The sequence below is a fragment of the Hyaena hyaena genome, unplaced genomic scaffold, assembly GCF_003009895.1.
Source record: "Hyaena hyaena isolate Hyena2069 unplaced genomic scaffold, ASM300989v1 scaffold_363, whole genome shotgun sequence".
Classification (NCBI taxonomy): domain Eukaryota; kingdom Metazoa; phylum Chordata; class Mammalia; order Carnivora; family Hyaenidae; genus Hyaena; species Hyaena hyaena.
In genome coordinates this window covers 382215-407672 of record NW_024080995.1, presented here as the reverse complement: position 1 = coordinate 407672, position 25458 = coordinate 382215, and the positions used below count along the sequence as shown (strand labels likewise).

The window sequence follows — 25458 nt, the reverse complement described above, 5'->3', positions numbered from 1 at the left end:
AAAAGGGAAAATAAAAATAACACTCATACTCAGTGTATGTTAATGCTTACATGTAAAATATGTATGTTTAGGGCTCTTTTTCAAATAGAAATTATGTTCTTGGAGGAAAGAGAGTAAGATAATGAAATTTTAGACGATTAGAGAATAGGAAGGCATTTATTCAGTATTTTTTTTTTGTTTTTAGATATTAAGTATATTGTTTGGAAATACTTATATAGTTATACATTTAATTTAAAAAACCTTTATAAACTATAGTAAAATTAAACATCTTGCTCTAAATTGAGAAGATATAAGTAGAATGAATCTTACAGGGAATGGTTCAAAGAGAGACCCCAAGACAGTAACTGAGCTGACTCATGAATTACCCTAAGAACGCTAGTATTTCTGTGAAGTCATCTATGACCACAGACACAAAGAGAAAATATATGTGTGTGTCAATATTTAAATTTTGGGGACACAGCTACAGTTAAATTGGGTGATCTTGGGGTAATTTGTGACCTATTATTAGTGTTTCATTTTCCTACAGTTTTAGTAATCAAATCTAGACTGGCAAATGTGTGGGAGGAGGAAATCAGTATTTACTAAGGGTTTATGATATTGTGTGTTAGGCATTATATACACTTAACACCTACAATGGTTCTAATGAGAAGGTTTTTTATACTCATTTTACAGAAGGAGAAACTCAGAGGAACATAGATACTTGTGATTACACAGGTAGCAACTGGCAGAGCCAGGTTCAAACCCAAGTCTGACTCCAAGGACATGACCTTTCACAAAACTGTGCTATTTTATCATAGGTCCTATTGCCCACATCATCAAAGAAACAAAGGAAAAAAAAGGGGGGGATTATCGTATTCTCCTAGAATAAGTAGCTAGAGGGTAGAAAGAGTCTGAACAGGAAATCAGAATTATAGTTATTTCTTGTTGTTGTTCCATTTATGGTAGGGATGAATTTGTAAGGCCACAGAGCACAGCTGCACAAGTTGAATTCTGTATATCTCTAGGGATTTGATGAAAATGGTCTTCCTTGAGTTCTCTAGTTTATACCCTAGCTAGTGCAGCAGCCCACTATGGAAAAATCATGGCCGTCTGGTCTTCAGAGCTGTGACATCCGACCTGCAGTGTAATTTCAGGAAAACATTAGAGGAAGGGAGATTTCAGAGAAAATTGAGTTTGGTCAGTTGACTGAATTAATTTAGTGCTAGAACGTTTTATTGGCTCAGTTATAGAAAGAAGTGGCTCTATCTTTTGAATTTGTTTAGTCTGGGAAGAAGGCAAAAACAAAATGTATAAATAACATAGGGATATGTAGGAGAGCCATCCCTTGTCATCCCTTAATTTAACCAATACTGTGTTACTTCTCAGGAATAAATGGTTGGCAAAAATTACATTTTTACAGAAATTAGGTTAGGTACTTTTTCTTCTATATTAAAAATATGCTGTTTATGTCACTTCTATTAAACAACTTTTATTTTTATATAGAATACAGTATTAAAAGACATTGTAAGTCAAAGTGTATTTTGAATTTAAGTAATACAGAAGTTCAAAAAGTCTAGTTTCAAAAATGTCTTCATTCAATATAACAGTATTATAATTAGATATCACAATTCTTTCCAGATACACAGTTTCTAAAATGTCAGAAAGAAAGGAAAGGAAGAACCAAAGAAACAAAGAAAGAAAGGGTAGGAGAGAGGGAGGGAGGAAAGAAGGAAGGAAAGAAGGAGGAGGAAGGGAAGAGAAAAGGAGGAAGAAAGATAATAGGAAAGAGAGAAATAAGGGAAGAAAGGAGAGAGAGAAAGGGGATAAGAGGCAAAGAGTGACATAGTAATAATCAAAATATTCTTAAATGACATCAAATCAACTGAGATATTTGTCTTTTAAAAAGACATCATTTCTTTTTGTAAGCAGATTGAAAAACATTTTTTTGTCCTAAAGTAATAAGTGTGCAAAAAGAAACACATGCACACACACAAACATACACACATATGTTATTCATCATTGCTTTATAAAGTCTTCCACATTGTATTTGAATACCCTTCCCTTCCGGCTTCCCCATGCCTTCAGCCTTCAAGAAAGCAATTCTGTTTTAGAGACAAGGATGTGTTTGTGTGTTAAGAATAGAGAAAAGAGAAAGGAAAATGTACAAGAAAAACAAAATGTCTCTGGTCCCTTTTATGTAGGATTTGTCCCCAGAAGAACTCCAGGAGAGTTAAGGTTCCTTTAGGAACCAAGTACACCCAGGCCCCTCCTCCCTGCCACCCTAACACAAGAACTAAGGAACTAGAAAGTGACACAGTAAAGTTGCCACAAAAAAAGAAAAAAAAAAAAGGAATATTTTTGCTGCCCTTTTACCTCTACACTCCAACACCATGTATTGGAAGGTAAATTTGATCTGCCTCCTTATTGCCAAACTTAGGTTTTTAAGCCCCCAAAAAAGACCCAGATCCCTGATGCAGATAACTGAAGGTTGATGTAATAATCAAGAAGATTGGGAAAAATTTTAATATCTATATTTGCTATCTGTCTCTGAGAGAATTGAATAAAGATATAGTAGGAAGGGACACAATCAAAAAGGGACTTAAAATCTAAAGAGATGATAGTTACTTACATATATTCTTCCTTCAATCACCCTGCCCCTATTTCTGTAAATAGAACACAGATTCACCAAGTGGTTAAAGCCAAAACACTAGTTCTGTTTCTTCCTTCCCTCTCCAGGCCCCCTCCCACACTTCATTATCAAGCATCAGCAAATTGCAATTCCACCTCAAGACCTTTCTGACCATTTCGTGCCACCCATCTAAGCTGTTTCACTGCTTCTGTTCCTATTGGTGGTCTAAAGTAACTCAAAATCCATGATCTCTAGCAATTGATATCCCTTTCCAAACCTTTTCTTTGAATTCCTAGATGCTTGTTCTGAAGTCAGCTATGCTCCCAGTTTCTTGCCATTGCAAATGCTTCCTCTGATCCATGTCATATTAACTCAGATATACTAAGATTTATACTATATCTGGATACTTGAGAACTAACAAAAGATTTAAAAACTGTGAACAAAAAGACCTGGTGTAGCTGAGTAAACACACAAATGTATGCATGAGTATATATACACACATAGATGTGTATGTTTTTAAAGTGTGTATATCCACATGTATGGATATATGTGTGTGTTGTGTATATATGTGTGTAAATATATATTTGTTGTGAAAACATACATATGTATTTTGAAAGTCTTGCAAATAGTAGAATGGTTGACAACCTAAAACCTGCAGCATTGGTGAGAATATAGGAAGGGTATCACTTTGGTGTTTGTAAGTGCTGTCTGTCCTTTGCTTCTAACAGAGCTGACTGCCTAAGACTAACATTAGCGAACACCTTCGCCTTAAGTCCCCCTGGGTGGAGCAGTGATCTTATCACACTGTTCACAGAAGGCAGCTTTGATTATTCTCCAAACTAGGTTTGCTATGCTCACCAACATGAAAAAATGAAAAAAGAAAATAAATTCAGTTCATCCTTGTATAACCCGAATAGTATTTTAGAACATGTAAATCACAGAAACTGCTGAACTAAATATGACACTAAAGAGATTTTTAGCAGGGACTTCTTAAAAACATTTAGCTGAGGTTTCTTCACTTTCATGAAAAATCTATACCTGCTTCTAGAACACCAATAGATAATACAACTGATACTAGTCTAAAGAAAAAATAGTTTATTCCTCAGGCCTAATTGTACCTTAAAATCTATGTGATAAATGTTTCTTATACTCCAAATTATTGCCTTATTATTATTAAAATATTCTAAAAGTAACATATTAATTATATCTATACATATATAGATGCATGTGTATATATGTGTATATATATATATAATTGTTAATGTAAAAATGGTAAAAAGATAAATATGCTGTTTGGATGTTGTTGTTGTTTAATTGTTAAAGACACTGCTAAAAATTAATGACAAATGAAAGCAGTCCAATAAGAGTAACAAAAGTAGGTTAATCTCCTTAAGCTCACATAAATTATGGCAGCCGCTATTCTTTCCCCAGTAGTATAAACATGATTGGAATTTTTGAAAAGAGCTTAAGTAGAGTATAGTCATTCCTTTCTCTATTTAAAAAGATTTAGATTAGACTAAAGTTAGCTTTATCAATGAAAAAAAAATCTTTGTACTGTAATGCAAAGCAGACAAATGAGACCTCCAAGGACAAAAAAAAGTTCCAAATATGCAAATATTTGTAATTTTCCAGAAAAGTGCAGGTATACACTTCAAGCAAAGGTTAGACAAAAATTATTCATAATCTCAAATAAACCACAACAATACATTACTTTGCAAATATAGGTTGCCCTCTTTAAACAAAGAGATGTATTTTAAGCCTCAACCTGATACAGTTTATGGTACTGATATAGTTTGTGAAAAGACAGGAGTTTAGTGCTGATTATTCCTTGACATTATAGCATAAACTGTAGGTCATATAAACATGCAGAAACTGACTTGTAGTGAAATCACTTGCAGAACTATATCCATTCTTTTCTCATATAACTGTATTCATAGTTAACCGAAAACAGCCTTCTTTCTGTTTTTTACAACTTTATTTTTGAGGTGATCAGAAGGTAAGCTGAAGCAAAGATAATATAATTAGGTTTACACAAAATACTAATAAAAATAAATCATCAGATATAATTTTAAATTAATTCAATTCAAACAGTTTTTTGGAAATCCTCTAATTCTTCTATTTTCCAAACCTTGGATCATATTTGAATTAATCATGAATTTCCCCTCTTCCAACTGTTAAAAGACAACTCTATTCCTTAAAGGAGAAAGGACATATGGACTATCACTCAGATTTTACTTGTTAGGAACAAGTTGAATCCACTGAAACAAAGGAGTCTAAAGCACTTACAGAAGGGTCATTTACCCAGTCCTGGGTTTGGCAGAACACTAGTCATCTTTCCTGTTTCCAAGAGGATCCTGCTGACTTTATTCTTATCTACTGGTGGTCCAGTCAACCTTGGATGATAACAGTAAGAGAGCTATTAAGGCCGGAAGTTTCCCAGATTGCCTCAGTCCTGGATTCACTCATTCAACTCATGGACCAAAAAAGCACCTGCACTTGTTCATACTCCATGTACTAGTGCCTCGCTACTCAAAACGGTTTCCAAACCAGCAGCATCTTTCTCTCTTGGAAGCTTGTTAGAGGCACAAACATTTCAGGCCTCACCTCAGACCAATTGAGTCAGAATCCATATTTTAACAAAATCTCTGGATAGTTCATATGCCCATTAATGTTTTAGAGGTGCTGCTCTAGGCTCCTTGCTTGGTGCCTGAACATTCTTTCTGTTAATTATGCTAATGCTCATTGGTTTCCTTTTGAGTATTAAAACTATGGATCATGCCTTTTTAATCTAAATTATGTCAAATATCAGATGCTGACTTTCTGTTACATTGTAGAGATGCCAATTGGTGTTAAGCTAACCTGTCTAGTTTTTGTGGTTTTATTGTCTTTATGCCTTTGGCTGTCTTTGGTGGAGAGGTGTGTTTTACCTCACATGTCTATTGTTTCTAAAGTACCATTACATCGACTTTTAGATTTTATTTTGCTCCTCATTACATCTATTTCTGAAAAAAATTAAATTATTTTCTCTCTCAAACCTTGAGGAAGAGAAAGCAGAGATATTGGGAATATGGAGTGATTTCATTCAAACAAGGTTACCAACCTTGGTCTTGGATATTAATATGAAATCATTGAAATGATCACTTTTCAGTCTTGGCACATGCAAATCAGTCATTAAAATAACCCCAAATAAAAGCATTAGTTATGCTTTGTTTGAGTAAAATTCTGAAAATTATTTGTTCTTTCCAAATGGTAGCATTTTTTAATTAATGGCTTGTTGTTACTTTTAAAATAAACTCTTCATGCATATGCTTTTTTACTAAAGAATAAATTCTGAGGCCTTGGTTTTCAAATAGGCTGTTCATTTTGCATTCTTACCCTGCATTTCTCTCTTTAAGGTAGAAAAAAAAAAACTGTATTCCCTTTTCTGATTTTACTCTGATTATATGATCAAAAGGATAGACTCTTTAGCTTTTCTGAGTTATTTTGATTTAAGATGGCTAGTGCTTGCTCAACTCATGTTGTATTTCTATTCTCCTCCTTATCTCTAAATACTAATTTATTTTATAGCAACAAAGTTATATGTAAGTAATTATCAGATGAGAACTAAAAACTCTTTTTCGGTAACCTGAGGTTGCAAACGTATTGTGGGTGGCTTTTTTTTCTGGTCCACCTCTTTCCTAGAGGTATTTGAAAATGCCTCACTAAGGATTTAAACTATTGTGAAGTAGATGATGGTTTGAAGTAACTCAGGTGTTTTTAGAGTAATCTGGATACCTTAGTTTTGATGTTTGGAAAAGCCTGAACTATTTAGAAATCACTTCTGTTATCTACTTCCTTTTTATCCCTACACATAGATTTTTCTATTGGCAATAGTTCTGCACATTTATTGAAGGCCTATTAGTTTTTCACATGTGATGATTATATCATCGTCTATGAATGTCTCCCAGCTCACCAAACTTCTAGTAGTAGCTCCATAAGGCATAATCATGTAACTTGCTATTCCTAATTAACCTATGCTTTGAATTTCCATAGTGGTCAATCTCTTTAATATGACCTATTACCTTGAAAGACAAATCATCTAGTGGAAATGAAATTGGGTTTAGAGGTCACACACAAGGTTTTGGGTCTTTAATCTGATGTTTGCTGACTGATGTCCCAGAAGAAGCTACTTGAGCTCCATTTTCTTAATGGCAATACTAATACCGACACTGAACTTGGAAGGATATTTTGAAGACACATGAAATATTTTTTATAAATTCTTCTGAACTAAGGTTCAAATAAATCAAACTGTTAGCTGTCTTGTAATGCTTTTACTGAAATCTTTACATTTGTCTCTATATCCCTTTAAAATTTGAGACAAATATATTTCATTTGTTATCTTGTATAAATGATGTAAGATAATTTTTCTGCCTGCTCTGATAAAAAGAGGAAAGTTTATGCCCTTTCATAATTTATCTGTATTCTCTTTGTGTTTTCAACAATGTAACTCAGTTGTATTCAATTTTCTTTTATAAGATAAGTTTAAAGATTTAAAATAAGCCATAAGAAGTGATTCTGCTGTGAGGTATCTTACAAAACATAGAACTGTGATGGGGAACCCAGATGGTGGTTTTGCTGTATGCTTGTTCTGTTAAATGTGGCCAAGTCAGGGTCTATCTTTTCCACCTGAAAATCTCCATATTTGGAAGAAGGGAAAAGCACTGGCACCGTTTCTTCCTTATGGACCAAACTATATATAGTGACTTAGAAGCCTTTACTTGTTTTTATGCCATAAAATGAGATATAAATTCAGCAGAATGCTTTTACAAAGGAATAGAATAGTATGTGAAATGACTCTAGTAATCACTGGTCTACTTGTATAAACATACTATATTCTCAGAGATGTGACCAGGATGTTGATGGAAAATCAACTCTGCAAAGTGGAATTCTGCTTCTCTCTCTTGTTTTTAAAATGCATGGGTTATATAGGATAGACAGAGTATTCTCAGTACTCTAGTATTCTAGAGATCTGTGTATGATTTGGTATTAAGGCTTTTTGTTTTGTGAGATTAAAAGAAAGAAAGTCAGGTTGATTCTAAAACTGAGAGTGACATTCTTTACATGTATACTGTGTTAATTTTACACTCTACATTTAAAAAAATACTCCAGACTAGAACAGTTTGAAGAGGGAGCTTAAAGTTCTCATTGTGAAAACATATTTTCTCACTAGAAATAGTCTCATAGGAGGTTTCCTAATTAAACATTAATATTAAGAGATTAGAAAGACTCAGACGTGATTGATTTATTAGTTATTTAGTTCAGACATTTTGGAAGGCAAATATATACTAATTATGCCCTCAGCTGGGTCAATAACAGAGAGAAATTTTTATTTATGAATTTATCCTCTAGGACGGGGGTACTGGTTTTTGTAAATAAACATGTTTGAAGAAGTCTACTTAATAATTACTTAGAAAAGCAATGAATTTAATATTTATTTTAAACCAAACAAGAAATAAATTTATTTTGAAATGCGGACTATACAGATGCTTTCAGTCAGCTAAGATCAGATTAAAAACTTTTTGACGTTCTTTAAAAATATTAATGCTTTGGTGGATGGGATAAAGTACTTTTAATATGGATGGATATGACATGGTTATGCACCACATATGACATCACTGGGGATATGAGATGGGAATTGGTAAAAGTCAAGAAAAAACAATGTATTAAAAAGATAAGAAAATAGGAGTGCCTGGGTGGCTCATTTGGTTGAGGATCCAACCCTTGATCATGGCTGCGGTCACAATCCCAGGGTTGTGAAATAGAGCCCTATGTTGGGCTCTGCTCTGAACATGGGGCCTGCTTAGCATCCTCCCTTTCTCCCTCTCTCCCTTTCTCCCACCCTCGCTGGCCCTCTCCCCCCTTCTCTCTCTCTCTCTCTGTCTCTGTCTCTCTCTCTCTCTCTCTCTCACACACACACACACAAATAAGAAAATATAAATTACAAGAAAAGCAAATTGATTATTCAATTTATTGTTTTAAGAGTCTAGTAATGGAACATTGAGCTTTATCTAACTTTAACTTTTTCTAACTAGAAGGTTATTTCATTAACTATACAGAGCAGTATATAGAATATTAAGCTCATTATCCCTCATAAGATAAGAGACAAAACAGGAGAAAAAAGGAGTACTGAGGAAGATGTTGGCATGGGATTTAGGAGAACAGGGCACAGTCTTGGTGCATCTATGACTTTGGACATGGTGCATCACCTCTTCTTTTTCTGGGAGCTTGTATATATTACAAGTGCATTTGGCTACAAACAGCAGAGAAGCAGATATATACATGCAGGCTGTAAACAAATACAAGTTTATTTTTCATATATAGCCAGGAGTCCTGAAATACGTAGCTGAAAGGTAATGCAGCGGCTCAAAAATATCATTAGTGCTCCAGGCTCAAGCCAATTCTCCTAATCTTATAGGTTTATATAAACTTATGGTCCACCCCCCCCCCAGGCATTATATCACATTCAAGGCAGACAAACCAACAACAAGTGAAAAGCTATATTGCATCCTATTATCAGGAAGGCAGAAACTTTCCCAGAATACATGCAGCCCCAGCAGAAATCTTTTTAGGGCTCAGTGGTCAGAACTGGGTCACATGGAAACTCATATATTTAAGGGATAGGAGAAAACAGAATTTTCACGATTGACTTTGACCAACTTTAATCCAGTACCTGGCCTCAATAAGTACATTGGCTGCTCTTAAAAATATCAAGAAAAGGTTCTCCATAGGATATAGTAGTTACTCAGTGTTGCTATGTTTTCCCGAGGAGATACAAGATGAAAAAAAATCAAGAAAAGGACAATGGATTTTGAATGGCCAACTAACAGTGTTGATCGGAAGATTCCAGCAAACCCAAAAGAGGAAGGAGATTTACCTTTTCCCGAAAGAGGAAGGGGTACCCAGAATTATTCAAACCAAGGTTAAAAGTACAGGTCCCAGATTACCAAACTGACAGAAAACGTCTGACACCAATTGCAATGAGTTTGGCAAACAGCAAGTCTGAGGGCACAGCCCTCACACAGCCCTCCGCAAGACTGCTCTCACATCAGACACAGCCACAAATTCAGAAATCTTTAGCACCATCCTCACTTTATCCAAACCAGCTGGCTGCAAATTTGGATTCCCTGCAGACTACCCCAAGTTCAGCAATTCACTAGAATGATTTATAAGTCAAAAAATGCTGCAGTTAAATTACAGTTTTATTATAGTAAGAGGATACAAATTAAAACCACCAAAAGGAAGAGACACTTAGCAAAGCCAGGGATGTGTCAAAGCACTCTCATCTTCTCCTTTGTAGTAATGGAGGGCATTGCTTTATCCCAGCTGTGATGCTGGGAGACTCATTCAATATTGACTCAACGTTGACTCAACTTTGAGACTCAATAACTCAGAGTATTGTCAACCAGGTAAGCTTACTGTAGCCTTTGGTGTCCAGAGTTTCTATTGGGGCTCAATCACATAGTGTCCACGTGGCTGATCTCTAGTTTCAACCCGTCCTGGAAATTAGAGATAATAACTTTCAGTTTCTAGTTCCTCCAGAGGTCAAAACTGATATGATGGTTTCTAAGCCCCATCACATTTTTTGTTGCTAGACAGTCTGGTGATCAAAGCCCACAGGCAAACAAAGACACTCTTATCAGGCAGGATATTCCCAGGGCCCACAGATCTCCTCCTACTAGCGAAGAGCAATGGCCAGACCTCTCTTTGGGTTAAAGTTAATCTTTCACTACACAAATTGATTGAAGAAGGAGTTCTGATTCAGCTCTCATATAATTCTAGCATCCAAATGTACCACCAATTTACAATGTTAAATTCTTGCTTAATATAGAGCATCTCTTTCCACATCACTGCTATAATTTTTTTTTTTGACCTTAAACTTTTCCTGCCACCCACATTTCCCTCTGTGGTACCATTAAGCATCTTCTCAAAACACCAACCTGGAGGAGTATGCAGCATTCTTAGCACCAGAATACAAATGTCATTTCACCATTATTTCTGCATTGAGCCAAACCTCTTCAAGGTCAAAATACATACTCATTCATCATGTTCCTTCCCCCATGCCCACCATGGCCCCTGGCCACTACCCAGCATTTAGCATCACATTCTGGATTCTGTTACTCAGCCTCAGTAAACTGGACACATGGGCTACTGGAAACGATCCTTCACTAGCTCAGAGTGTAGGGTCTCTTAGCTATATTGGCTCAATCATACCACTGCTGCACATCCCTGGTCTTCCCAAAGCCATACAGAGTTGCTCTGCCCCATATGCCACGCTGCTTTTGCTGCTGCTGCTACTATTCCTGGAACCTTCCACATGGGAAGCAGCCACATGTTTCACCTGATTATTTGGTGGTAACTTTATTTTCCACATAGATAACTTAACAGGTACATCTGCACATTAACATCTTTGTCAAATGACTGTATAGGAGGGATAGAGATCTCTGGGTCTTTACATTATTTGATTGGGATACCTACAAAAATTTTTCATTTAGTGAAACTGAGATCCAAAGAAGTTAAGTGAGTGGCTGCAAGTCCCAGAAGAGTGAGTGACCAACCCAGGACAGGAGTTAAGGTTCTCTAACTTCTTTCCCTGCTCTCCTCAGGCTGCCTGCCAAAAAGAAATGGATCCAACAGACTTTGCTGCATGAAATGTTGTGCTTGCCGAGACTCATGAAGCATCAAATCAACAACCTCTAAATGAGAATTTCCATTGGCTCTGTGTACCAGGACCAAAATCACTGCAGAAGGAAACTCCTTCCTTCATGACTCTGAGACTATAAACCTTTTTCTAGTTCTGTGGCCTAACCTAATCGTTTAAGTGTTAAACTCTTAAATATTTCCCATTTTGTAAAGTCGCTGGGTCCAGCTCCGTCAGTCTGATTTTACCCATGACAAAATTAGAGTTTCAGATTAGTTAAGAGATCTCTCTTTCATTTTATAGCTGATGAAGGAAGTGGAGAGAGAATGACCAACCTTACCTTGTTAGCGAGAGCACCAGAAGGGGAGTGCAGATCTGCTTTTCTCTGCCCACTCTCTTCTGGGGGCATGTGTTAGCTTTATGACTAGAAAAAGAAAAGGAAAACAGAAACAAGCCTACCAGAGACTCACCATCCCTACTCTCTACCCAACCCCCAACTCTGCCACCCATGCCCATTCTTTTTTCTCTAATAAATGCTTAGAATCCCGTTTCCAGAAGCTCTGTGTCTCAGTATGGCCACAGGACTGAGTTCTGAAAATGAGAAGTGAATAGAAATATAGTTCATATCTAGAATGTCTTCTTAAAAGAGGTAAAGTGGGCCCTGTTCCCAACTCCCCTCCTTCCTGCTGCCTATAATGCAGATATATGATGGCAGTTCTAGCAGCTTTGGCCATGGGAGTAGACTCACGAAGACAGAAAGAACCTGAAATCTGACTCTGAGAAGGTGTCATATCAGTCTTACATTGTCTATTCAGATGTTTGAGGAAGAGGTGAGGGAAGTAGTGGGCAGAGAGAAAGAGAGAGAGAGACAGAGGGAAGGAGGAAGGGAGAGAGAGAGAAAGGGGTATGTTTCTGGCTGAAATAAGAAATTACTTTTACTTTGGGTTTCTGTCACATGCAGCAAAACCTATCCAACTAAATTTCTAGGATTAAAGTAAATTTCAAAGTCCTTAACTTGAATGGGCTCCTTTTTTGTCTTCTGCTTCTTAACTAATATTTAGTATCTCCTGTTCAGGAATATTTTCCCCCCAGTTCAAGGCCTACCTCTCATTTGTATTATTCATCACCTAAAACTGACATTCACTCTTAATAACGTATGATTTTGTATTAATATTTATTGCTTCCTGAGTATATCTTGACTCTGCAAATAATTGTAATCTCCTTGAGACCAAGGTCCAACAACTTCTTAGAATCACTTACAGTTTCTAACTTAATACCGAGATCACATAAGCCTCTCAGTAAATACTTAGAGGACTATATTGCATGAATTATTGATGTTTGTTATCTGTGTAGTTTTTTTAATAGTTAAAACCAGCATCGTGTGTGTCTGTGTTTATGTGTGTATCTCACAAGGTTGTGAGGCAGATATTAGAATCCCTATTTTCCATAAAAGGAAACAGAATCAAAGAAGTTCATAACCTGCTTAATGGCCTTCTGAGAATGCTCATCTTAGGAGAGATAGACCAAATCCAACCCTGACCTTCAGAACACAGTCTTTCTACTACACCCCGCTGTCTTAAAGTCACAAATAACTCCATGCTTTTCACTCAGTGTGGCATATTTAAGATGCTGCCCTGCCATTTAGGAGTGAACCATAAAATCACTGATAGATAATTCCTTCATATTAGCAAATAATTACCCCTTTCCCTTGCTATGTTCTATTCTTAGCTATATCCCCAGGGACAATGGCAGAAGTGACTTAACTATATATAACAAGCATACTTCTGTACTTAGCTGTGGGGTTGTCACTGGAAGGTGGAAGCCAGCTTCTCTCCCTGCCCGTGATGCCATCTTATCCCTGAGGTTCTTTTCCTCAGCATCAGGTGGTCTGGTGTCCAAATGGATTTATTGACCTCACAGTTGACCTACGTGTCAATCAGTGAGTATTTTATATAGCGAGAGAATATGAATCTGTGTGATGTAAAAACCTTACAGAAACTTGCCCCTTTCTCCTAACCTAATTTTAGCCTCAAATGTTACTACTGTTAAGATCTCATAATTTCAGTTTCCTCTTGAGTGTTTGTATTAGGCTATTCTAAAACAAAAGTTGTTACAAGGAAAAAAGACTTCAAAAATGCTCTATGCTCTTAATTTTTGCTCTGATGAACAGCTGTGCCAGACCTATCTTGCAAATTGATATATTACCCATAATATTTTTTAAGACTTTTGGTCTTTGGGTCTCAATTTCTACTTTGGTCTTTGATGATTAGTGGCATTTACTTCCATTTTCAACTTTGTTTTGAATCCACTTATCTTACCACCAACTCAAAATTAATTATAACAGGTGGTTCTAATCTCAGAAGTAAACATCCTTGTCATCTCTATGCATTACTATCTACTAAGGGAGTGGGAGAAAAAATAATGGACTATGCAAGTTAATCTCAGATAATGAGGTAATTTTGTGTGGTGTATACATCTTTAAAAAAATTAACTGTGTTTCGTATCCTTTAAATGACAGCCTGAGTACTTGGAGGGAAAGTCATAGAGTTTAAAGCATACATATTGGATTTTGTGATCTAAAATGCAGTAAGTCTCTGGAAACTTACTTTTCTTTCAAGACTAGCTTGTGGTGGTATGACTAAGATCAACCAAACTCCATGTGCCCGTTTACAATCATAGAAAAGGTATGTCAGACTCAAAAAGCTGAGTCAATTCTACAATATCAGCATGAAACGGAAGAAACTGCATGATATTCTCACAAGTTTGCATAAGCTGGAGTTACTCGTCATTATTCTGAAGGCTTGATGTCTTTGAGAGTAGAGTGAAAATGCAGAATGTCATTGAATTTCCTATACCACATAAAGGATGGTTGCCTCTAGTGATTGTCTCATTCCTCAGTAGAGTCTGGCAAATGTTGGAAAGTGGCATATTTTGTAGTGGGCTTTGGTGGTGTAGTGGGCTTACAGTTTTTTACTGTAAAAAACACCTGCCGGATTTCAGTTAATTAACCCAAAAAACATATTCACTTCCGTTATAGTCCAGTAAAGGTTGGCATGAGTGGGCCATTCTATAGTTATTTAGGGACCCAGGTTTCTTTGATGTCATGATTGTACTATCTCCCAAGGCTTACAGACCTCTACTGATCTTCTTTACTTGAGAAAGGATGGAGAACATGGTGGGCGTACAAGAAGTGTTGTAGGCTGTGTCCACATGTAGCTTGTTTGTTTTCACCCATCTGCTCATTCACCAGATCTTAGTAGTAAAGCATCCCTAACCTTAAGGAAGGCTGGGAAATGTGACCCATGTTTGTGCCCAGGAGGAAAAGGAGAGTTTTGGTGATCAGCTAGCTAGAATAATTACAAACAGGAAAGGAGTCAGCATACAAAAGAAGGTGAAGATAAATAAGCAAAAATATGCTATTTGAGTTAGGAGGAGATAAGGTAGAAGGCATTGGTGGAGATGTTGCCTTTGAACAAGAGGTAGAAAAACACATTCGCAGACTAGAGAGAAGGCAACTTAAGTGTTAATAGGTGCTCGGTGGAGGGCTCTATATCCATGACGTTTCCTTCTAATCTCCAGAGGAATTCATGAGACTGCAGATCCAAAAACAAGATCACCGCATAGAGTTGTATAGTTTGTGTGTTGCACAGAAGTGCCCTGCCAGAAAAAAGCAGAAAGAGATGAAGAAGAGCCATTTGCTGGCTCTTTGTGCAGTATGCTCTGGGGACACCTGCATTCTCCTGGAGGAGGGAACGTTTTTCTTGGCACAAAGTCATCTTGTTCCTGAGGGGTGCAGATCTCCCAGATGAGGTGTCTTTTTCTAATTCAACCATCCTGAGGGTTTCTTTTCCTAAAGTCATTCAAAACGCCGTATGAGCTAACAGGGGCCCTACTAAGACCAGACTAAAGCAGATATATGAGGAGTAGTTCTGTGCCTGTGCCATGTGCAGGTCTGGGAACACACTAGAAGGGACACTGGAGAAGGGTTCTTAAGTCCCCGAGCTTCCTCCTTATATTAAAACTTTGCTATTTCATTTGAAATTACTCTTTTCCCCAGTATTTTAGATAGACTATGGAACATTTCTGTCATGTCCTAAGGTTTTAAAGACTTATTATAAGAGGCTCTTTTTTCTTCTTATAACTTACCTTTATTGCTATTTGCTGCAGGAGTTTGTAGCTATATGGGTTTTTTTTGTAGTGGAAAATTCTCAGTACTGGAAGCAAGGAAAACTGTATCTGACTTTACCCCTAACTGGATGACCTTGAAAGACTTTCACATCTTCAAATCTCCATTGTGAATGTTCTTGTTTTGTTTATACTGATGATTCCTTGAATACATGATTGCCTATTTCCCCTTTATAGTACTTACATTAATAGATTCTAGGGTACATAGCAAGCACAACAGTTTAGACAAAGATCTATTCATAACATTTAAGAAACCCAGAAATGTACAACCTACAATCAATTTTAATGAAAATAAACAAAACCACTTATTCAGAATACAAAGATGGCTTTTTTAAAACTTGTAAACTACTCTGTAAGATTATTATAAAGCAGATACACAGGTAAAATAATTGTACAAAATGAAATTTAATGTGTTTATGTATATTTTAGAACAGTATCACATAGTAAACACAGTATAAGTGTGTGTTGCTCATTATTATCATTACTAACACTCTTTCCACCTTGAGACCAGTATTATAAACAGTCCAACTGTGATAAAAAAAATTCTTCAAAACCAAAGTTATGTTTTAGTGGAGTTTGGAATGTGTTTCTAGGTCAACTTATTCTAATTGGCTTTAGCCTTCTATAAGGAGACTAATAAACCAATACTGAAATAAGTTTTTTGAGGGGAAAGCCAGTTAAAATGGCAAAGTATATTAAAATGGCCTATATATCTAGGCAAGATAATTTCTTTTGGTTTTTATATATGGTATGTCACATTTTGTTGTTTTTAAAATGTGCATCAAGTTCTTGAATTTCCCCACTGGCCACCTTTATCTTCATTTCTTCTACTTTAAAAGCAATCGTTGTCAAGGTTTTTTTTTACTGGAATGTGTTGTTAAATATCTTCAGGGGTGTACTATTTTATCCCTGATAATGTGACCAAAACATATCATCAAATATTTATTGATGATCATTATTAAAATTTTAATTACTATACAGAGAAGAATTTTCAAGCTACCCCAGTAGATATATTTTAAAGGCTTCCAGGATAACCAAACCCAAAACAAAACGTAAATCTTAGCGTAAAATCTATCCATATCGAAAGGACAAATGAAGGTAGTATTTGCATTCAGAATTAGAATGGCGGTAGGCTGAAACATGAGTGGATAATAACAGTATCTGTCTGACATAACCAAGTTGACCATGCTGTAGTGAAACTCAGGATAATGTTAGAGTTTGAAACAAAGTAAAAAAAAATTACAAAAAATAAGAAAACTTTCTTTTCACACTAGTGAACTTGAGACCCAGAAAGCATTAATGACTACCCCAAGATAACACAGCCATTTAGTGGCAGACTTTAGATTTAGGGAGCCCTTGAGTACTGGTCAATTTTTGCTTTTATTTTTGTACCTCTGAGAGAAGACATAGAATCCTAATGTCTACATTATACTTCCAGCTCTGCTAACAGTGGGACGTAGAAATAATCAAGGACGCTTTGTGCCTTCCATCCTCATCTGTAAAGTGATAAGGCTGGACACAACAAAGGCTTACATCTTTCTTAGTCCTAAATTGCTCTAATTCCCTGTCATGGCTTATTTTTTCTTAGTAATATAAACCAGATCCTTTTCTTGGGCCCAATTTAAACTTATAATTTTGGAACTATAACTATGGATATGAGGCTCTTAATCATCAAAGCATTTTTTCTGAACACTTAAGCTGATGCAGTTCTGAAATTCAGAAAACAAATTTTGCAATCACTTTTCCTAGTGATTGAAAAGAAGGTAAAAGGACAGATATGAGAGGCATAATTATATGGTACATTTAGTCAACAACTGTGCAGGAAAAATGTCAAAAAATAAGGGTATCCATCAGGCAAAATCTGTACCATGACTCACGTTAGTGCGGATTTTCTTCCATGCGATCTGTTTATTAGGAGCATGACCTCTGATTGTCACTGGCCTAGATTCTAATTCTGGCCCTTCTACCTGCAAATAATATGACTTTGAGCAAGTGATATTTCTAAATCTCAGTTTGAAATGGGAATAAGAGTAGTACTTACATTGTGATGGTTAAGGGAAATATAGATAGATAGATAGATAGATTTAGTAGCTTTCTTAACATGTAGTAAATGCTTAAGAAATATCCTTTCTGAGTTATTATTTACCACATTGTACAAGTTGTTAAATAATTTGAACATGGCCCCCTGTCCATAATGAGTCTCTAGGAGTGATTGGGAAGAAAGACAATATCTTCACACAGAGAAGCCCCTGGCCTGCTGCCAACTCACTGAAGGATTGCTCAATAAATAGTAGCTGGATGAATCAAGAATTAGAAGACTAAATAACAGACCAAGGTAACACTAAGGATTGTTTCCAAGCCAGTACTCTCAGAAACCAATAATATGGAAATAATCTGCCTACTGTCTGCCTCCTTAATATACACACCCTTAGTTTTGTTCTTTTCCCTCCCTTTCAATTATAAGGCTGGTGTGAAGAAAATGAGTGTATGTAGTGAGAATATATACTTTAGAAATTTAGATTTCACACTTGATTCTCGTTGCTAATCCATAAAGCTTTTAGCAAATCTTTCATACAGAATTTTTTGTTTATTTCCCTAAACATTACCTTAAGTCTATCCTCTGTTTCCTCCTCATCAAAGTATAAAGCTATACTGCTAGTGAAATTATCTTTTGAATTACTTATAAGGTACTTAGTACCTTTAGTCAACTGAGCTAATTCCTTGTGTTATTTCATGATATTTCTTTACATGTCTCACCATTTAGTCACCATAGAAAATATCATGCAACTCATCATACAACTTTTATTAAATAGTTACACACATCGTATGGACAAGGTAACATAAGGTAGGAAGCATGGGGCCTGTTTTCTGAGTCTTCTACCTTAAAATAGGTGACATGATAATAAATAACATGCTGTGTGATATACACACTCACATTTGTATATAGACATATTTCACCTAGCTGAACTATACCATGACAGTGCATAAAAGACCTACATAAAAGCTTTAGTTTTCAAATTTGCAGTTTACATTCAATCTATCTGAGAAATCTCAGGAAAGAATTAGGGGGTATACAAGGCATAAGAACAAGACAACTACTGAATGTAGTGCACTTAAGATTTGTGCATTGGCACTGTGCTCTGGGACTTTTACACACGTTATCTCACATAAATTTTACTGTAGTGTCATGGAGTGAATGTTCTTATCTCTCTAATTGCAGAACTAACTCTCCCCCACCCCCAAGTCACACAATGAGTCATAAGCTGAGAAAGAACTGCAAAGTCCCTGTTGTTTCCACTATAGTATGTTTCTAGGATAAACTAAAAATTCAATCTTTTATGGGCTTTTTTCTCTTACCCGTGTATAGCTGAACTACTTGTCACTGAATTACCACATCTGGAGCTATTTCATCTTTTTGCTTACATTTTACTTTTATACACTGTTATAAAAAAGCTGCATTTCAGGAAGAAACACAGGCTTTTATTCAGACATAAAAATAAGCTAATAGCAATGACAGGGATGACTATGAAAGGGGAAGAAGCAAGTGCTATTGCCAAATCTATATTAGGAGTTACAGCGTTCATCAGAAAAGAACTTGAACATGTCATATTATGAAATAGCATAGGATAGAAGATACAACTTGGTGCTCTGACTGATTCCACTTTCCATATGGTGTGTTGATACATCCTATTTCCTTGGAGAATGTACTAAGGATGAAAGGAGAAAGGAATCCTTCGAAAGTGTATTGAATAATCATCTGAGTCTGAATGGATTTTGATTATACCACCATGCACAATGACTCCATGACGATAATGAGATATCAGACTCTTTGAATGCATCTTGAGCCATTCTCCAGCTATTGATATCAGTCAAATACGAAGTATTTCAACAGGATGGAATCTCCTGGATTCCATGGATCTCAGGGACAGTGTGGAAGGGATCAAGGCTAAATACCGATTATTTGTAAATCACCCTTTTTATAATTATAACACAAGAAAGCTTTTACATTCTCATTGGTCATCTGAGGGACAAGTATTGACAAGAAAAATCTGTTTATAAGAAAGGATTCAGTTACATTATCTAGAATATATTTTAAATCATAATTATGGAGTATTCACCTACTCAGGTTAGATTAAAAGAATACTGGTTTAATCATGATGCTTAAAATTTAGCACAAATATAATGGAAGAGGCTAAATACTCTTATAGGAACTGAACAAAGCACTTAAAAATCTTTAAAGTGAAAAAGCTCTACTTATAAATTTATCTATCTATAGTTCACAATACTGAGAATGCATAATTTTTCAGAAATAATTATTGTCAGGCTTGCAAAGGAAGTATGAAATGTAATAAGAGGATGCCACAGGGAGATTAAAATAGCCAAAGGAGGTCTTTTTAGAATTTTTAAAATAAATCCCAGTCTTTAAAACTTTTCTTTATTTCAATAAAAGTGGTTTTATTGTGATCAACATATTTAAACTCAAGAATCTAACTGCTTTATTAAAGTCTGGAGAGAAGACAGTGAGGGAATATTCAACAAAGCATTGCAGAAACAGTGAGTGGACTGTCCATCCTCATTGTCACTTGTGAATGATGCCCCTAGTTGAGACATTTTCCTATTCTGCAGTTACAACGAGGAGTGGGTAAGATAAGTATGCTTCCCTTCAGGATGCCCCTTAGGAGTCATTGTTCTCTTGTGGAAAAACTGATTTACTCCTTACTGTGTACAAGGTACCTCTAGGTAATATTGTGCTAGTTTCACAGGTGAAGCTTTAGGGGGGTGAAACACTTAGAGAAATGAGGAAATGTGCCCTTGGGTTAGGCCAGTGTTCAGTTCTGCATGTCTGTAATTCCAGAGCTCATCCCTTAAAATAAGCCATTTGGCTATAAAATGTGGATCACTCTGTGTTACAGAATAATACCCAATACTACTTCCATAATTACTGGCGGTATAAGCTTGCTATCTATACAACACATACAACTGGGGATTTTTCCCTCTTTTTTTTTTTTCTATTCAAAGTAATATACCAGAGTAAATTGTGAAGTAAGTTTGCAGATGGATTATGTGATCAAAAATGTTTTAAACAACTTATTTTGTATACTCTTATGAATTATGAATATTTTTTGACAAGTATTCTTCCTTGCCAAGAATTTCACCTTTTTTCATAAAAAGTTATGGGTATTTTTACCTTCTCAACTAAAACTATATCACATTAATGCAAAGTAATAACATACTTGGCTACAGAATGGAAGTTACTCTACCTGACTGAAATTTTAGATTTGTTATATATTATTTAATATCTGAATTGTTTGCTTTTGAGAGTTTCAGTAAAACAGAGAGCCATTATATCTTGGCTATCCAGAACAAACCAATACTCGGTAGGACACAAGGCAGCCCCTGTTTTGTTTGTTGGGTTGTTTTGTTTTCTTTTGTTTAGAGGGGAGAGCAGAGGAGCAGAAAAACCTATGTTGTAGCCATAGCCCTGCACTGATTATCAAGGTGATCATGGACAACACTCTATCCCACGGGCTACAGATCTTTGTTGTTTTTCCTTGATAGATGGTGTAGAAGACAAAGGGCATGTGATGCTTTCTTTAACTCACCCAAAACAAATGAGCATTATGTACTTTTCTGTTCCACATAAACAGAAATCACAGGCTTGACTAGAGACCAAGAAGAGTGTGTATTCAAATTTTATCCTCAGAAAGGAAAAATCAAACCTATTTGCTGATGTCACTTTCATGGGACTTTTATATTCAGTCTACATCTTTTACGAACTATGAGGTTGCACGTACATTCAATTATTTTGCCAGTTCAATAAAAAGTATGGTGGGGGGACTCTCAATGCATTCAATCACTTTTGTTGTTGGTGTGTTGTTGTTGTTGTTGTTGTTTAAGAATGTAAACCTTTTTGTCTGGCTCAATGGATTTACCAAGTCATTCATGAATCCAGCTGGGGTCAAGAGGAGTAATATGGAGTTCCAGATAAAGTCACAGTGCTCTGGAATTTTAACATTTTTTAATGTCTTATCTCTGAAAGAAAATGGAGGCAATGTGTTGCATTTTGAAAAAGACAACTCATTTATTAGAAAAACAGCCCTTAAAGTTCATTTAGAAAACATATGGCTTAGATAAAATAATATGGACAGAAAATGAAAAAGAAAAATGAAGGTTTCCTGATTTCACAAAACTTGAAACCAAATAATGTAATCTAATCTACAATTTTAATAATATAAGGTTTAGTAAAGTTATGGGGTTTGCTAATTGGCCCCTATAACTAGTCAAAAGCATTGCTGAGTCTTGAACCAACATGTCCAGGTTGAACAAAGTGTGCTGCTTAAGCATGGATGGAATGGGAGTTAGAAGGGCTTATGAAGCAGGGAAGGGTGGGCATTTCTTTGCTGAAGTCCTGAGTGACCTTTAAGTTCTTTTCAAGTAGTGCTAGTGGCTATGCCATCTAGGAGTTAGAAGGAAATTGAGTTTAAGTACAACTAATACTGGTCTCTCATGGCAACATGCTCTTCAAAAGCAATTTTTGAATATTGGACCAGCATCCACTATCTGAATCACTTGAATACTTATTAACTATGGAGATTCCAGGACTCATGCCGTCTTACTGGATCAGAATCTCTGGGAAATGACTCATAGAATCTGCATTTTTAACAAGCTCTTTGGTGATTTATGTGGACACAAATTTGAAAGAGTACTTGCAAAGAAGCTGAATTAAAAGGGAATGATGTTCCCTTCCACGGAATAAGGTCTGATTTTTTTTTTTTTTTTTTTTTTTTTTGAGACTGAAGAGTGTGGCTGATATTAAGACAGTGGCTTTGGTGATTAGGAAACTGTATTTTACAACCTAAAAAAATAAGAAATAGAATTAATCTGTAAGACTGTAGATAATAATACTTGATTATTTTTCAAATAGTGTTCAAATGAATGTAATCCTTTGATTTAAATATAGGAGTTGTCTTTTATTATGCATGGAATTTTTATTTGGTTTTGGTAATCCAAGGCTATCTCAAGGGTGTATTAAACTCTGTGTATTACTTGAATAAAGGGATCATTCTTGAAGTTTCGTATTGTAAATATAGTGAAATGATAGTGACAGTGATGAGCAAACTGATTTTTGAAAACTGCCATCACTATGCATGTTTTTTGCAGTGTTTTCAATAATACTGTGGTTTTAAAGTTTCATTCATTTAGACTTTATTGCTTCCAAGATTTTGTAGTGGATAATGATAACAGTGTTATACTTTTTAATGTGATAGAAGAATTATATTAACTAATGAGGTATTATGGATACTCTGATTGAGTGGTAGCTTTGTGCTTCTTAGCAGTTAAGTCCAAAGGAATGCAAAAAATGTTATCCTGGTATTCAAAACCATGTTCTTTAGATTTTTCTTTAGTTCTTTAACTATGTGGAAAGATTTTAATAGCATTTTGAAAACAAGGGTTATATCTTTCAGTGAGTTGGGAAATGTGGCTGTTAAATCTCCCTCTAAGGTACTCACAGTACACGTTAACAAATCAAAGTCTTGAGGACATCCTGCAGTTAAAAAGAAACCTGTTTAATTTTGAATCTTGGTTCAATTGTTAAACAAATTTAATTTTCACAGGTGTAGACTTTCACTTTTCATATATAATAACATCTTCCACAATACTTTCTTTTAAAACTACTTTGGAAACTGTTAAGTTATATAATTCTCATTCTGGTGAAAGGAAGATTTCTATTTCTTCATTTCTCCTAGATATCACACTGCTTAAAAAAAAATGCATAGTGGGGAAAGGAGACTTTTGCAGGGGCATTAAATAACAGCAGATAGGAGCTTCAACAGAAAACACAGAAGAATTCTTTGCATAATATTTCTTGTAGCTGCTGTGTAATTGCTCTGCATTAACATGAACATATAATTCTGTATTGGTGATTCTACAGTGGGAGAATCTCATGTTGTTCGGATGTGCACTGCACCTTTCCAGTCATGTAATTTGACACAATACTGGAGCTCAGGCCATGTAGGAACAGGATTTCCTTTACCTTTCTTTATTAAATATCACTTTTGGCATCCAGACATTTGATAAGTCTGGAGAGAGCAAATAGGATAGTCTATTCTAAATGTTCCTGATTGAAGGGCAACAGGCAGACAAAGACCTGATTGGTACTTAACTGGGAAAGAAGAGAAATTTCACTTGGATCTTACCCAGAGCACCTCACACAGAGATTTCCTGCAAAGTTTCTTCCAGAAGCATATGACCTCTGAACATGTACTTGGATTAGGGTTCACTTCAGATACAAAAGTTGCATACAACAAAATTTTTTAACCTGAAATTTTCAAGGATCAAGAGCAAACAGCAATTCTAATCAACCATAAGAATTTCAGGACTATTCCTGCTGCACTTCTGAATTTAAGCAGGTTATTTTTGTAGTATATCTGCCAACATGAGTTAGCCAAAACATACAACTTCAGACAGCTGGAAATAATTGACCTGTTAACTGAGTAATTTGAAATTTTATAGACACTGGAAATTTTATAAAATTATAATTATGAAAACAACAGGAGAAATGGATGAAGAGAAAGAGAAGAATACAAAATCAGAGTATAACTTCAATAACTCTTGAAAGAAACGAAAGATGCCATAACCTAGCTGTGTCAGAACCATAAATAACAAGGAAGAAAAGGTCATATTATATCGATACAGCTCTCACACAGCATGGGCTCTAAGTCTTGACCACTACCTCTTACTATTGTTGCAAGTCAATAATGACCATAAATGCAATTAGTAGAAACAGAAGTAAAGGGAAAAAACAGAATAATTAAAATGAAGGTCATTCTGTTTACATTAAAATTTTTTTTTTTTTTTTTTTTTTTTGAGACAGAGAGACAGAATGAGGAGGGGAGGGTCAGAGAAAGAGTGAGACACAGAATCTGAAGACAGGCTCCAGGCTCTGAGCTGTCAACACGGAGTCTGATGCGAGGCTCAAACCCATGAACTGTGAGGTCATGTCCTGAGCCGAAGTCGGATGTTCAAGCGACTGAGCCATGCAGGTGCCCCAAGTTTACATTATTAATAAGTGCAGGCAATTAGTATAATGTTCTTCTTTAAGTGTCTCCTTGCTAGTAAGTCCCTTCATTTTAACAACATTCCTTGAAACATACATAAATGCTATGCATTTAGAAATATTTCTAAATAAGTAACTTTGCTCCATCTATTCAAGTTTTTAATTATAGCACATAAATCCTTTTTTATTTTTAAGTTGCTGGCATTTTCAGCTTTATGGAAGACCCTTCCAGAAAACATTCTTCAGATTTGGAGCTTAGAGTGAACAGATGCTTTATTTCTTTTCTTAGTTTATTGAGGATTAACTATCTCAGTACATTAAACTTGCCACAAACTGTAAGCATGTAAAATGAAACAAGACTTTTTCTTTGTAGACATGTCTCACTAACCAAACAAAAATTGGGATTCATGAATATTTAAGTCAGCCTGTGTTATCTGCTTGAAAATCTGGTAGACAGATACCTGCCTATGGAGGTCACAACCTCCACTTTGCCCAAAGTGCTCTATTTATCTGGGATTGGATCTTTTGTTGTTAGTACTGCCCTTGAAGTGATCATCTACTAGGTGACCTTGCTTGGTTTACAACAAATACATTGCTATTTTAGTCCTAAGGTCATAGTGTTGGTGCCATAAGGAGCCCTCCAGTGACGTTTGAACAGACTAAGTTGGAGTGAGTGATGCCAGCATATGGATGCCTTAGATTGGAAGGAAGGAACATCATTAGTTTTCCTGTTCATTAGAAATAATGAGGGAAAGGGAACTAAATCCTGCTGCCTCCTTGTCCCCATTCAAAGAGACATTGATCAATTGAAACTTCTAAAAGAAGATCCCTCTCAAATTATCTCAAGTCCTAATGACGCTTACTTACCAAAGTTCCTGCTCCCAAGAGTTTCTCTACATGTGCAATTTCTGCCATGTCCAAAGGTGATCT

The 25458-nt window shown here is 35.8% G+C and overlaps 1 long non-coding RNA gene across 3 annotated transcripts; it reads right to left on the bottom strand.

Annotated features, from left to right (window-relative positions):
• Positions 1–213: 213 nt before the first annotated feature.
• Positions 214–25458, bottom strand: LOC120243910. 3 transcript variants are annotated; one of them, XR_005531432.1, is made up of 7 exons: positions 25396–25458; positions 21404–21503; positions 11626–11709; positions 10064–10143; positions 4895–5001; positions 2609–2642; positions 214–1116 (listed from the first exon to the last, which is right to left on the bottom strand). It is a non-coding gene; the product is annotated as an uncharacterized LOC120243910 (long non-coding RNA). The 3 variants fall into 3 exon arrangements; XR_005531433.1 differs by lacking the exon at positions 4895–5001; XR_005531431.1 differs by lacking the exons at positions 214–1116; positions 2609–2642; positions 4895–5001 and having other exon boundaries at positions 9829–10143.